The sequence below is a fragment of the Microcaecilia unicolor genome, chromosome 3 (genome assembly GCF_901765095.1).
Source record: "Microcaecilia unicolor chromosome 3, aMicUni1.1, whole genome shotgun sequence".
Classification (NCBI taxonomy): Eukaryota; Metazoa; Chordata; class Amphibia; order Gymnophiona; family Siphonopidae; genus Microcaecilia; species Microcaecilia unicolor.
In genome coordinates this window covers 284,585,526-284,600,094 of record NC_044033.1, presented here as the reverse complement: position 1 = coordinate 284,600,094, position 14,569 = coordinate 284,585,526, and the positions used below count along the sequence as shown (strand labels likewise).

The following is a 14,569-nucleotide window of genomic DNA, read 5'->3' as shown; positions in this document are numbered from 1 at the left end:
GCTGCCCAGATAGTGTGTAAAGTTACCGCTTGGGGAGCAGCGAGCTCCAAGTTCGTCTCCACTGATTCCTGGGGCTTGGCACCGCCGTCTGAGGCCCTCCGGTCACCGCCTTCTGATTCCGTTGAGTCCTCATCGCCAGCCCGAAGGACTGCAGGGCAAAGCGGCGGATTAAGTTCCGGTGGAGACAAGGATGTTTCAGTCCCTAGTGGAAACGCCGCTCCTCCGGTCGCACCAATCACGGGATCCCTCTCACCGGTTTCAGCTGGGGTGCTCGAAAGAAATCGCAGGAGGGTTTGCTGAGTGGGGGTAGGAACAAGGGCTGGCTGTGGTAAGCCCTTTACCACCCCCTTTCTCTTTGTATGCGGCATTAGGCTAAATTCTCTCCAGAAAATCGAAAGAGAACAGCAGACGATCTGCAACACCTCAAGCACGGGCTGCCATCTTGACTCCACCCCCTTCCCACAATTCTTTAACCTATTTGCGCCTCTTTAAAATGGATTTCTCTGTGCTTGCACTTTAGAGATATTTTTTTTTATGGGGTGGTATTTCCAAGCGTTTTAGCTTCACTTATAGTAAACCTTGTTTTTGCCACTGTATGCTTTTGTACACCTGTTTTTTTTTGTGGTGTCATCTGCTGGGGGGTTGGCGCCAGCTTTCCTCCTGACATATCCGCCACTTCCATTTGCAGTCTTCCACATCCCTGCCACAGTGGAAGACCGGTTGAGCGGGTCCCTTACTGCCTCCCTTTCTCTCTGCTTTGTTGTAGCAGCCAGCCTCTGGCCTGTGGGAGCAAAGAGATGCATGTGCTTCCTCTGCATTTCCTGAACCAGCAGTTCAATTTCAGGGTCGCTGAAATTACCCTTGCGGGTGGGTGGTTGCTTTGGTACCATTGCACCACAAGTTCAAGGTAAGCTCATACCTCTCCTCATACCTCTCAGCCACCTCTTCCCTTTCTGCTATGTGGGTGCTAAACAAACACTTCTTGCATCTTGCAGGACAGCTGGTCAAGTAATACACTGCACTCTGAGAGCCATGATTGTTTCTACCCAATTCATTGTACAGATGTCTTGTTCTCCTATTGGACACACTCAAATGTGGCTGCCTGTGGGGTGGGAGAGAGGAAGAGGCCCTGAGAATAGATATGTGTATCCCTCATGGTCAAGGGCTCCCCATTCTCTCTATGTTCTCTGCATTCAAATCTTACCTCTATTTTCAACAGGTTTGCTGGTGGTTGCTGTGCAGTGGTGGAAGGAGACGCCACTTGTTGCTGCATCAGTGCTGTACTGTGTGCTTTCAGGTCACTCCGTAGGCCCTCAATACTGTGATCCAGCTGCTGGAGGTGCTGTACTGCTCATCCTTCTTTATGTGGTGAACCCCAGTCCCCTTTTATGAAGTGCCCACCCATTCTGAAGGTTGTTGGGGGTGGGGAGGGGGAGGAAGCATATATGCACTGAATGTCTTTTCCACATTATTCAACACAGTTCTACAATCCTCCATAGTTATGGGACAACATTTCTAAATTCTATCCTGCAAACTATTTTCAAGGTGGCCACAGGTGCGTACCTACCACGGCCTTGAGTCCTTAAGTCATGGTGAGGGAGAGGGGTTCTGGTAACAGTTCCTATTCTAAATTACCTGCAGGTGGCTACAGCCTGGTGCCTATATAATTCCCCTAGCCTGTGGCCTTCTGTACCTGATGTATTATATTGCAATTGTGATGATGTAAGCATCCATCTAATGCTTTTACTGTTATTTTCCCTTTTCTCCTCAGCACTATATACCATTGCTGATACCTTCAATGTGAAAAGATGACCCAGCTGTTTGTAGCTCCTTCCTGGCCCTCACCAATGTGGTTTGGTTGTGGGTAAGGGTGTCTGGTGATCAGAGAGCAACCATCGTCTATGCGTTACCTATGCTTATCTCCAAGTTTCTACTTGGCAGATCACTAGTGTTAGACAACATACCTATTATTTACACAACTACTACTACTACTTACCATTTCTATAGCGCTACAAGGGTTACGCAGCGCTGTACAAGTTAAGACATGGGGAAGGACAGTCCCTGCTCAAGAGAGCTTACAATCTAAAGTTCAAGGTAAGCTCTGTGCAGTGGGGCTCTATGGTAAGGTGGGAGAGGCTGGATGGGCATTTATGTTCCTCAACAGAAATGCCCACCCAGCCTCCCCCCCTTACCATACAGCCATGCAGTTTAGAACGAACAGGTGGCCTTCTGTATGGCCACACTTATCACACATGTGTACCAATGTTTCTCTGTCACAGTTCACCTGTCATGCAACCCAGATTGCTGCCTCCACTCACATCAACCCCAGCATTTTATAATATGTAGTACACAAAGTAGAGACACACACCCTGTTATATCAAAAATATTCAACTTATATTTATCAACACAAAAAAATATAACTATGTAGATTTTTTTTTTTTTTACAAATGTTCTCAAGGGAGGTGTTGTCCTCCTCCCTGAATGGCCCTCTGCAGCAGGCTAACAAGCAGCTCCAGGAGCAGCCTCTGCACCCTGAGGTGTTGCTCGTTAGCCTGCCGCATTGCCACCATCTCCAGCCTCATTGCTGACACCTCCTGCAGCAACTGGTTTTGGCTTTTCACCAGTTGCTGTAGGAGGCGCAGTGCTGGGGATGGGGTGGAGAGGGCGGGCAGTATTGGGCCCTCATCCCCCTCAAGGGGAGGCATGTCATGCCAGGGGTCATCATCCTCCTCCTCCTCCTGCTCCACCATTGCTGCAGGCAGTCCTGCCTCCTCCTCCTGCTCCTCCTCCACCACTGGAGCAGGCAGTCCTGCCTCCTCCTCCTACTGCTGGCGCTCTGTGTATATAAAAGGATTGTCCTTGAGATCAGCATATTCAACATGGCTTGCATAGTGCAGGAGCTGGCTGGCTGGCATGAGGCAAGAATGGGAAAAGGTGGGGTCAATGGTGAGCCCTGGGCTAGATACATGGGGTGTGAGATGCATGAGATGACATGACAGGGACCCCTGGAAGCTGGTCTGAAAAAGGAATGCACTATGTGATGGCAGGGAACCCTCATTCCTCAGCAGCATGTTAGCATTTTGAGTTGTGACCATTTTTTTGGCGGGGGGATGGAAGCATTATTTCTTTACATTAGTTTCAAATCATGCTATGACATCCACTAAGAGCAGGATATGACATCCACTAAGAGCAGGACATCAGGCAAGAATACCATGAAACCATATCCACCCCAGAAAGGGGGATACAGAAGTGAGGCATGTCTTCTCATTTATCTCAGAGGAGGTTACTTGGAAGTTACAGCCACACTCATGGGAGGGTAGCTGCAACCTCAGGCCTTGATCTGGGACAGAGGTGTTATGACTTACTAGTTGCCTATTAGCCACATGGAAACTGATATTGTACACGGCATTTGCTTTATTAAATAAATACATTTACAAATGGGTACAGGTGCCCTGTTTATAATACGTCAAGCCCTGATGCGCCGTTTCACTGCCCTGATCATGTCAGGGCTCTCCTGCTTGATTCTGCGGAACCTCCACCGGAGGAACTCGAGGTCCCTCCGAATGCCAAATCTTCTGCAAGATATATGTTTGTACACCAGGAGTCAGGGGATGGCCCATCTTGCCTTCAGCACACACATTCATTTGGAAATCAAATAGGAGAGACTCACAACACTGATTGGGGGGGGGGCATTACATTGGTACAGATGATGTCATTGAGGCGGACATGAGGACAGAGAGTACCGTTTGTGTGCAGTATTGTAGGGATGTGGGAATGCTTTTCCTTTCTAGTACATAGATTCTATTAATGAATGTGCATGTGCACGTATCACTGATTACCCTTGAATGCAGACTACAGTTTGTGCTTACACTGCTGAGGGAGCTCTTATATGTGTAGCTACAGGAGGGGGGGGGGAGCAAACACTTACCTCTCCAATCTGTCCCTTATCTCACACCAGGCTTCGATGGAGACAGTCCTGGGGGGCAGGTGGTGGTGGTGGCGAAAAAGAATGTGCCTGTGCTACAAGCACAGGTGCACTAGGCACAGAGTCTCCTGCTCACTAAAATTTGGCTCCCGTCTGAGAGCCATGTTTCTCAGTGAATAACCGTTGGAAAACGTGCATCGCCTTATACGGACGCCCATGCGTGATGGACGTCCTTACATGCACAGTTCCATATATGGACGGGTCAGTACGTGCATGTCCTGGCATACATAATGGCTCCACACACGGATGGCCGTCATGCATGGACGCCCATGGACCATTGTCACGCATGCGGGGCCTTATCTGGATGAATACGTATTCACACGTGCGAAGCCTTCCTTATATGGATCATTATCAAGTGTGCAAACCTGGAAACAACTCCAAAGAAAATACAAATATACCATAAGACAAACTAAAAGATTATATTACAAAACTGAAATTGGACCAAACTGCAAGGACACACATAAACTCTTCCAACTCGTGAATAAAACAATAGATATTACACCAGTCACAACCAACAGCAAAAATGCACCAGGAGCAGACAATCTCGCGAGATATTTCAATGAGAAAATCGTACAATTGCGACTTAAGATACCTGTCAGTACCATCGACTATGCTGAATTCCTTGACTGTCTAGAACCAGACCCTGGCGTATACCCAGCAGACAGAACCTGGACCAACTTCGAGACACTATCAGAGGATATCATCTCCCAAATGCTCAAAAGATTTGCCAAATCTCATTGCAAACTAGACATATGTCCAAACAACCTTATGACATCTGCTCCTCAACAATTTATAACAGGCATAACAAAAAACTTGAATTATATGTTACAAAATGGACTCTTCCCGAAGGAGAAAGGAAACATTCTACTCACCCCCATACCCAAAGATGCAAAAAGTGCCAGTGAACTAACCAACTACAGGCCAGTAGCATCCATTCCCTTAATAACCAAACTAACGGAAGGGATGGTGACGAAACAACTCACAAACTATTTAAATAAATTCTCAATACTCCATGACTCCCAGTCAGGATTTCGGTCTAACCACAGTACTGAAACAGTACTAGTTACACTCATGACTAAATTCAAACAAATGATTGCAACTGGAAAAAAAATACTACTTCTACAATTTGACATGTCAAGCGCTTTCGACATGGTTGATCATGGAATACTACTACATATCCTTGAGTACTACGGAATTGGAGGTAACGTTCTCAATTGGTTCAAGGGATTCCTAACCACACGATCATACCAAGTGACATCTAACTCGACTACTTCAGCCATATGGATACCTGAATGCGGAGTCCCACAGGGATCCCCCCTCTCGCCGACTCTATTCAACTTAATGATGATATCCTTGGCCAAACTATTATCAAATCAAAACCTCAACCCATACATATACGCAGATGACGTAACGATCTACATCCCATTTAAACAAGATTTAAAGAAAATTTCCAATCACATCAACCAAAGTCTCCATATCATGCATTCATGGGCGGATGCATTTCAGCTGAAACTTAATGCAGAAAAAAACCCAATGCCTAATACTTACCTCTCAACATAACACGAACAAATTTATCACCATTAACACACCAAATCTGAACCTTCCAATTTCGGAACCCTAAAAATTCTTGGAGTTACCATCGATCGACACCTAACACTTGAGAGCCACGCGAAAAACACAACCAAGAAGATGTTCCACTCAATGTGGAAATTAAAAAGAGTAAGACCTTTTTTCCCAAGGACTGTTTTCCGTAACCTGGTACAATCAATGGTGGTCAGTCATCTAGACTACTGCAACGCACTCTACGCCGGCTGTAAAGAGCAAATAATCAAGAAACTTCAGACAGCCCAGAACACTGTAGCTAGACTCATATTCGGTAAAACAAAATATGAAAGTGCTAAACCCCTATATGAGAAAAGCTACACTGACTCCCACTTAAAGAACGCATCACGTTCAAAATATGCTCCCTAGTTCACAAAATCATTCACGGAGATGCACCAGCCTACATGTCAGACCTGATAGACCTACCACCCAGGAATGCTAAAAGATCATCCCGCACATTCCTTAATCTGCACTTCCCCAACTGCAAAGCTCTAAAATACAAATGAATGCATGCGTCAAACTTTACCTACTTGAGTACACAGTTATGGAACGCACTACCACGCAACTTAAAAACGATTTACGAACTAACCAACTTCCGCAAACTACTGAAGACCTATCTCTTTAATAAGGCATACCACAAAGATCAACAAATGTGAACATACACAACTCCTCCACATATATTCAGAACTGTCTTACAATATCTGCTTGTTATATTACTATCATGTTTTATCATTATCATGTTACCCAAGAACTTTACAAAACCATAACACTAAATCAATGATTTTCTGGTGAGAATACTAAAAGAAAACTTTAAGACAATCCAGGAATATAAGACCTTTGAAGTAAAAATTATGAAATATTTTTACAACTACCAGACAGGACTTAAAGATCTGGGTTTTCTAGTCCATTACAAACCATAAAATTCTACTGCTTTGTCACTCTAATTTAACATGCACCTTTCCCTGTCTCTCATCCACCTAGCTCACCCTGTTTCTTTCATTACACATTTCCCTTTTGCCCCACTTTTCTCTAATGTATTTTTTCCTTTATATACAGTGTTATACAGAAGTTTTTATTCATATACATAGCCGTGTTTGTTTTGGAAGTGATCGGTTTGCCTGTTCACCTTTCAAAAGGCAGGACTTTAGTTTGACAATGGAGGTTACTCCGATGCGTTGTTAGGAATATACATGATGTGTCACGAATATGCATGTCGTCCATCTCAGCAAGTTTTTTATATTATTTATTATTATCTCACCTCTCCGTATATATATAATGTTATTTTCTATGTATGGTTGAGCACAGCCTTTTTTCATCAGTTTGCTTTTTTGTGTTTTTTTTAGTTTGTGTATACTCATGCACATGCGTGATAGCGCTCTTGTTACTTCTGGCGCGCTCTCTGGGCATTCAAATAACAGACGCAGTGTGTAAACTCTCTTGATGCTTCACTGAGACCGTTTTGACTGTCTGTAGAAGTTGTTTTATCCAGATTGCGGCAAGTGTCTCTTCGTTTTCATACACAGAATTGTAACGCTGTATACTCTACATCGTGCTTCTACAGCACTTACAGATCGATCGGCAGTATTTAACCTTGCACTCGCTGTTCCGCTAGAAGAGCCCTGATACACTAACATCGTCAGGTTTTGCATAGTTTCTATATAGATTTAGCATTACAGTACAAAAGAGTTTTTTTCAATTTTAACATTACTCTGTTCCATAGCTATTCAGTGTATTTTCTCTCCCATAGGGCCATAGTCCCACCATGCCATATACAGTTTTGTATATATACGTTTATTTGGTACTCAACATTACATCATATCATAAGATTAATAATGCTTTTAGATACTGGTTGTGCCGTTTTTATGAATTTCATCAGCAATGTCAATATATGTTTCCATATATATATATATTTTTTTTTATTTTTATTTTTTTTTTAACCAATGCATGCCACATTATTATTTTTATTAGTAATACTCCATTTAAGAAGTTTCATTTTTCAGGTTATATTAACTAAACAAATGCATCGTATCCATTTGTAGTTTTATCATGTTATATACATGTCTAGGCATGCTTTTATATGGTATTGTTATTAGACATTGCTTGTTTTTGATTATTTTTATGTGTGTTCAGTTTAGTATTTTTATTTATATTTAATTTTGTAGACTCCTGAGGAAGGCGCCTTGGCGCCGAAACACAGCTGTGCAGAGTCATTTTTGATGTTACCTAATAAACTTTTACCATTCATACGTCTCCCTCACTGATCAGAAAGAAACTATTTTCCCTACTCCCTCTCTGCTCTCACCTTATCCACCCCACCCTCTTCCTGTGGAATGCTTTGGTGTTTCACTTATATATACTTTTTATTTATCAACATCTGCATATTTCTGATCTGAAGAAAAGTTACCTTCGAAAGCAATCAAAAATATATTAAGTTAGCCCAATGAAAAAGGCATCACTTTCTATTTATTACCTTTTATCTTTGAAACTGAGAATACAGGATGTAATTAGTGAACTTACTATGGTAATAGTGAAGGCACAGAAAAACAACAAAAGCAAAAAGAGTACTGGAGACCACAGTGGCTTTAAGATTAAAAAGTCTCTTTAATAGGAACTCCAGTATTTACCAAGTGTATTTATTTATTTATTCATACATAAATACATACCCCTTATTATTCCGAACATACTTGAGTTCAATGTGGCTAAGGCTAACAGTAAATAAACAACAGAACAGGTTTACAACACCATAAACAAAATATCAAATATAGACCATGGATGGCCAGTTACAAGCTAAGATACTCCATCAATGAATAGAAACCTCTCAAAGAGGAGAGTTTTCAGTCTTTTACGAAATACCAAGTAATCAGGCTGACCCTTGATTGCCATTAGCAGTGAAGTCCACCACTTAGCACCCTGGTATCTAAAGTCAGCAGAGTGAACGGACCTGTAACGCATTCTCTTGCAATCTGGAAGATGAAGTCTAAGGTAGTCCCTAGAACAAGAGGTTATATTGCGTATGGGAATAGTTATTAAGGGCTGCATATAATCTGGTGTCATGCCATATAATAATTGAAAGACAAAAAGACATAATTTAAAAATAATCTTGGCTTTAATGGGCTTCCAGTGCAGCCCGCATAATAATGGAGTGGCTCTATCAAAACGTGATACCTTGAGGACAAGCCTAGGTGCAGTATTTTGGGCCATTTGTAGCCTTTTTAGGACATCCTCCTTACATCCAGTATAGATGGAATTGCAGTAATCAAACGGAGTTAAAACCAAAGATTGGACGAGCAGTCTAAAAATGTCAGGTGAGAAACATGATCTTTGAGACCTGAAGGATTTTTTTTCATTACTGAGGAAACCTGCCTTGAACATGAGGTGACTGTCAATTAAAACACCCAGTATCCTAAGCGTAGAGCCTAGTCGTACGACACATTGTCAATAGTAAAATTATTATATGCGGTACGGTCAAAGGGGTTGGTTACCACAAGAAATGTAGTCTTATCTCTATTTAACTTAAACTCGGAAGCCCATCATTCCAACAAATCCAGACCAAGCCTAATCTTACTGGGTTTTGATAGTGTTACTTGTTGTGTTTAAATCTTCCTTTGTATTTTTGTTTTGGATCTAAAAGAAGTTTGCCAGAGTATTTTTGGAAGTTGCTGGAAGGTCAGTGTGATAAAACAAACACTGAATGGGAGGAGGCTGCTAGCCTTGGCCCAAGCTAAGAGGAGCCAGGGCTGTATTTTCTTTTGAGGAACTGTGACTGGAACTGTAACTTTAGAATAAATGAGTTTTTGAATTGGACTTCTGAAGATATCTTTGGTTTATATTAAAAGAGGCTCATAAATTCTCTGACTGAAAAGCTCCAAGCAATTTTTGAGCACAGTACTGCAGGGAGAATTGGCTGGGGAAATTAAGAAGTGCTTGTCACTTAAGAATGTTTTATGAAATACTAGTAAAAAAGGCCCGTTTCTGACACATATGAAACGGGCGCTAGCAAGGTTTTCCTCGGAGTGTGTATGTTTTGGAGAGTGTATGTGAGAGTGAGTGTGTGTGAGAGAGAGAGAGTGAAAGTGCGAGTGTGTGTGTGTGAGAGAGAGAGAGAGAGAGAGTCTGGGTGTGAGTGTGTCTGTGAGAGAGTGTATGTGTGAGAATGAGGGTGTGTGCAAGTGCGTATGTGAGACAGTGTGATTGAGAGTGTGTTAGATTTGACATAAACTACACGTTACTATGAGCCAGAGGTTATCAATAGAAATCAAACAAAATAAAACATGGAAAAGAAAATAAGATGATACCTTTTTTATTGGACATAACTTAATACATTTCTTGAATAGCTTTCGAAGGTTGTCCTTCTTCCTCAGATCGGAAATATTTCCGATCTGAGGAAGAAGGGCAACCTTCGAAAGCTAATCAAGAAATGTATTAAGTTATGTCCAATAAAAAAGGTATCATCTTATTTTCTTTTTCATGTTTTATTTTGTTTGATTTCTATTGATAACCTTTAAGAGTGGACTAACACGGCTACCACACCTCTCTACTTATGAGCCAGAGGTAAGAGGGGTAGGATTGGAAGAAATGACCTTTAAAGCCAAGTTGGTAAACCAAAGGGAGTACCATTAAGATAAAATTAGTTAAGTTACCCAGCAAAACAGTTGAGTAAAGTTGATCCCTTTGTTAGGCTAGTGAGTGTTTTGTTTCAAGTGGACATATCAAAAGAAAGCAAGAAGCATGGACTATTTATTTACCTTGATGGATTTTGTTTGTGTATAGGGGCCAGTGTTTCCATTTTCTTCTATTTATGGCTGCATATCTTTTCTAGGAGTTTGTTGTGTGCCGTGAACACTCCTCCACGCGATGCACCTGCCGCCGCGCAATGCGCTCCCCCTCCTGCCGCCATCCCACCCTACCGTGTCGTAGTTTTGCTGGAGGGGGACCCAAAATCCCGCCAGCAGAAGTCCTCTATTGTGTGCTGTGATGACTCCGACGTGCTCTTCAGCATTGCTAGCCTGTGCAGGGCGGGGTTCTGTACGTCTGACGTCCTGCATGTGCAGGACGTCAGACGCACAGAAGCCCTGCCTGCAGAGGCTAGTAATACTGAAGATCATGCCGGAGTCAGAAGACAGGACTTGTTCTTGCAGGGTTTCGGGTTCATCTGCGGCAAAGCTACGCGTCGGTGGGTGGGTAGGGGTGGGGGTGGGTGTTGCTTCATCTGCATTTTGTTGCAGGGCTTATTTTGTTTCCTGGATTTTCATGGGTGGCTTGGTGGGGGGGCGGCGTGGGGGTGGGTGTTGCACCTCCAGCATTTGGAAGCGGGGCTTCTTTTTTTTGTGGTTTTTCGTGGGTGGCTTTGGGGGGGGGGGGCGGCGCGGGGGGTGGGTGTTGGACATCCAGGGGGAGGAGTAGGGAAACACGCGGCCCCTGCTTGGTTTCAATTCGTTCGTTGACACCCTTAACGTTCTGTGGGCAAAGGTTCTGAACTCACAGCACAACGTTAAAGGGTTCGTTCAACGTCATGACGTTTGACGCGAGGGCGGGGCACAGAGACATAGTGGGATGGCTTCACCACCATGAACTTACGAACCCTTTATCGTTGTGCTGTGAGTTCAGAACCTTTGTCCTCAGAACGTTGAGGGTGCGTTTTATTATAATAAATTTCACTAGGGAAACTTCAACCAGGCACTTGGGAAGAGTGTGAGGAGAATAAAAAGTTTCCCCAGGAACTGTATCATACCTATTGGAACTAATCTATTTGTTTAAAACAGTTTTTGATTGACAGGGTTTTGAAAGAAAGGTGGAAAAGCAGAGGACAAGGATTGCTTAAAAGAACAAACTTTCTGCAATTACCCTTTTCCCCATGACATGAATATATTTCATTTTGTTGTGAAGAAAACTTACATTAATGTTATTAACTAGCAGGCATGTAATATTGTGCACACCATTGTAGATAGTTTTCTTTATAGCTTTCTGGGACATTGTGTGTGGGGGGGGGGGGGGGGGGGGAGGTTCTCAAACTCTGTTCTCAAAATTTAGAAGAAAAAAAAGATAATGAAATAGAATTGATGTTGTTCATCCCCAGTGAACCAGAAAGCCAGAGGTCTAGAGCACTCCTCTTCATGGAAATACAGTGGAAAGGGCACAACATCTGGGCACAACTTCACAAAACATACCAACTGACACCAAATTCCTTCCCCTAACCCCAGACCCTGAAGAATGACAGCAGAATGCTTACTCAAGGTGTGTCACTGCAAACTTGCCGAATTTGTTTAGCAAAGACTATGGGAAAAAAAAAGTGTTTTAGAAAACTATACTACACTATCTACGTCTTGTATAGGGGAAAGGGAATGGGACTTGATATACTGCCTTTCTGTGGTTTTTGCAACTACATTGAAAGCGGTTTACATAGAGGGGCATAATCGAATGGGGACGACCATCTCTAAGGGTGCCCATCTCTAAGGACGTCCTGGCGAAGGGGCGGGGAAACCGCTATTATTGAAACAAGATGGGCGTCCATCTTTCGTTTTGATAATACGGTCAGGGACACCGAAATCTCAACATTTAGGTCGATCATCTATAAGGTCGACCTAAATGTTGAGATGGGCGACCTTAGAGATGGTCGTCCCCAGTTTTCGGCGATAATGGAAACCGAGGACGCCCATCTCAAAAACAACCAAATCCAAGCCATTTGGTCGGGGGAGGAGCCAGCACTCGTAGTGCACTGGTCCCCCTCACATGCCAGGACACCAACTGGGCACCCTAGGAGGCACTGCAGTGCTGAGTCCCCTAACCCCCTCCCCAAAACCCAGTCCCCACAACTGTACACCACTACCATAGCCCTAAGGGGTGAAGGGGTGCACCTACATGTGGGTACAGTGGATTTCGGGTGGATTTTGAAGGGCTCACATTTACCAGCACAAGTGTAACAGGTGGGGGGGGGGGATGGGCCTGGGTCCGCCTGCCTGAAGTGCACTGCACCCACTAAAACTGCTCCAGGGACCTGCATATTGCTGTCATGAAGCTGGGTATGACATTTGAGGCTGGCATAGAGGCTGGCAAAAATTATTTTTTAGGGTGGGAGGAGGTTGGTGACCACTGGGGGAGTAAGGGGAGGCCATCCCCAATTCCCTCCGGTGGTCATTTGGTCAGTTTGGGCACCTTTTTGAGGCTTGGTCGTGAAAAAAAATGGACCAAGTAAAGTCGACCAAATGCTCGTCAGGGACGCCCTTCTTTTTTCCATTATCGGCCAAGGTCGGCCGAGGATGACCATCTCTAAAGCATGCCCCAGTCCCGCCTTCGCTATGCTTCTGACACGCCCCCATGACGGACTGCAGTTGAGGACGCACAAAATTGGCTTTCGATTATGCTGATTTGGGTGACCCTGAGAGAAGGACGCCCATCTCCAGATTTGTGTCGGAAGATGGGTGCCTTTCTCTTTTGAAAATGCCCCTGATAGTCTATACATGTACAGTGGGGGAAATAAGTATTTGATCCCTTGCTGATTTTGTAAGTGTGCCCACTGACAAAGACATGAGCAGCCCATAATTGAAGGGTAGGTTATTGGTAACAGTGAGAGATAGCACATCTCAAATTAAATCCGGAAAATCACATTGTGGAAAGTATATGAATTTATTTGCATTCTGCAGAGGGAAATAAGTATTTGATCCCCCACCAACCAGTAAGAGATCTGGCCCCTACAGACCAGGTAGATGCTCCAAATCAACTCGTTACCTGCATGACAGACAGCTGTCGGCAATGGTCACCTGTATGAAAGACACCTGTCCACAGACTCAGTGAATCAGTCAGACTCTAACCTCTACAAAATGGCCAAGAGCAAGGAGCTGTCTAAGGATGTCAGGGACAAGATCATACACCTGCACAAGGCTGGAATGGGCTACAAAACCATCAGTAAGACGCTGGGCGAGAAGGAGACAACTGTTGGTGCCATAGTAAGAAAATGGAAGAAGTACAAAATGACTGTCAATCGACAAAGATCTGGGGCTCCACGCAAAATCTCACCTCGTGGGGTATCCTTGATCATGAGGAAGGTTAGAAATCAGCCTACAACTACAAGGGGGGAACTTGTCAATGATCTCAAGGCAGCTGGGACCACTGTCACCACGAAAACCATTGGTAACACATTACGACATAACGGATTGCAATCCTGCAGTGCCCGCAAGGTCCCCCTGCTCCGGAAGGCACATGTGACGGCCCGTCTGAAGTTTGCCAGTGAACACCTGGATGATGCCGAGAGTGATTGGGAGAAGGTGCTGTGGTCAGATGAGACAAAAATTGAGCTCTTTGGCATGAACTCAACTCGCCGTGTTTGGAGGAAGAGAAATGCTGCCTATGACCCAAAGAACACCGTCCCCACTGTCAAGCATGGAGGTGGAAATGTTATGTTTTGGGGGTGTTTCTCTGCTAAGGGCACAGGACTACTTCACCGCATCAATGGGAGAATGGATGGGGCCATGTACCGTACAATTCTGAGTGACAACCTCCTTCCCTCCGCCAGGGCCTTAAAAATGGGTCGTGGCTGGGTCTTCCAGCACGACAATGACCCAAAACATACAGCCAAGGCAACAAAGGAGTGGCTCAGGAAGAAGCACATTAGGGTCATGGAGTGGCCTAGCCAGTCACCAGACCTTAATCCCATTGAAAACTTATGGAGGGAGCTGAAGCTGCGAGTTGCCAAGCGACAGCCCAGAACTCTTAATGATTTAGAGATGATCTGCAAAGAGGAGTGGACCAAAATTCCTCCTGACATGTGTGCAAACCTCATCATCAACTACAGAAGACGTCTGACCGCTGTGCTTGCCAACAAGGGTTTTGCCACCAAGTATTAGGTCTTGTTTGCCAGAGGGATCAAATACTTATTTCCCTCTGCAGAATGCAAATAAATTCATATACTTTCCACAATGTGATTTTCCGGATTTAATTTGTGATGTGCTATCTCTCACTGTTACCAATAACCTACCCTTCAATTAT

The 14,569-nt window shown here is 44.0% G+C and overlaps 1 protein-coding gene across 1 annotated transcript in view; it reads right to left on the bottom strand.

The window, feature by feature from the left end:
* The window catches only part of SIPA1L2 (signal induced proliferation associated 1 like 2), a 922,756-nt gene that overhangs the window by 590,560 nt on the left and 317,627 nt on the right, over nucleotides 1-14,569 (bottom strand). The gene's annotated exons all lie outside the window — the stretch shown is intronic.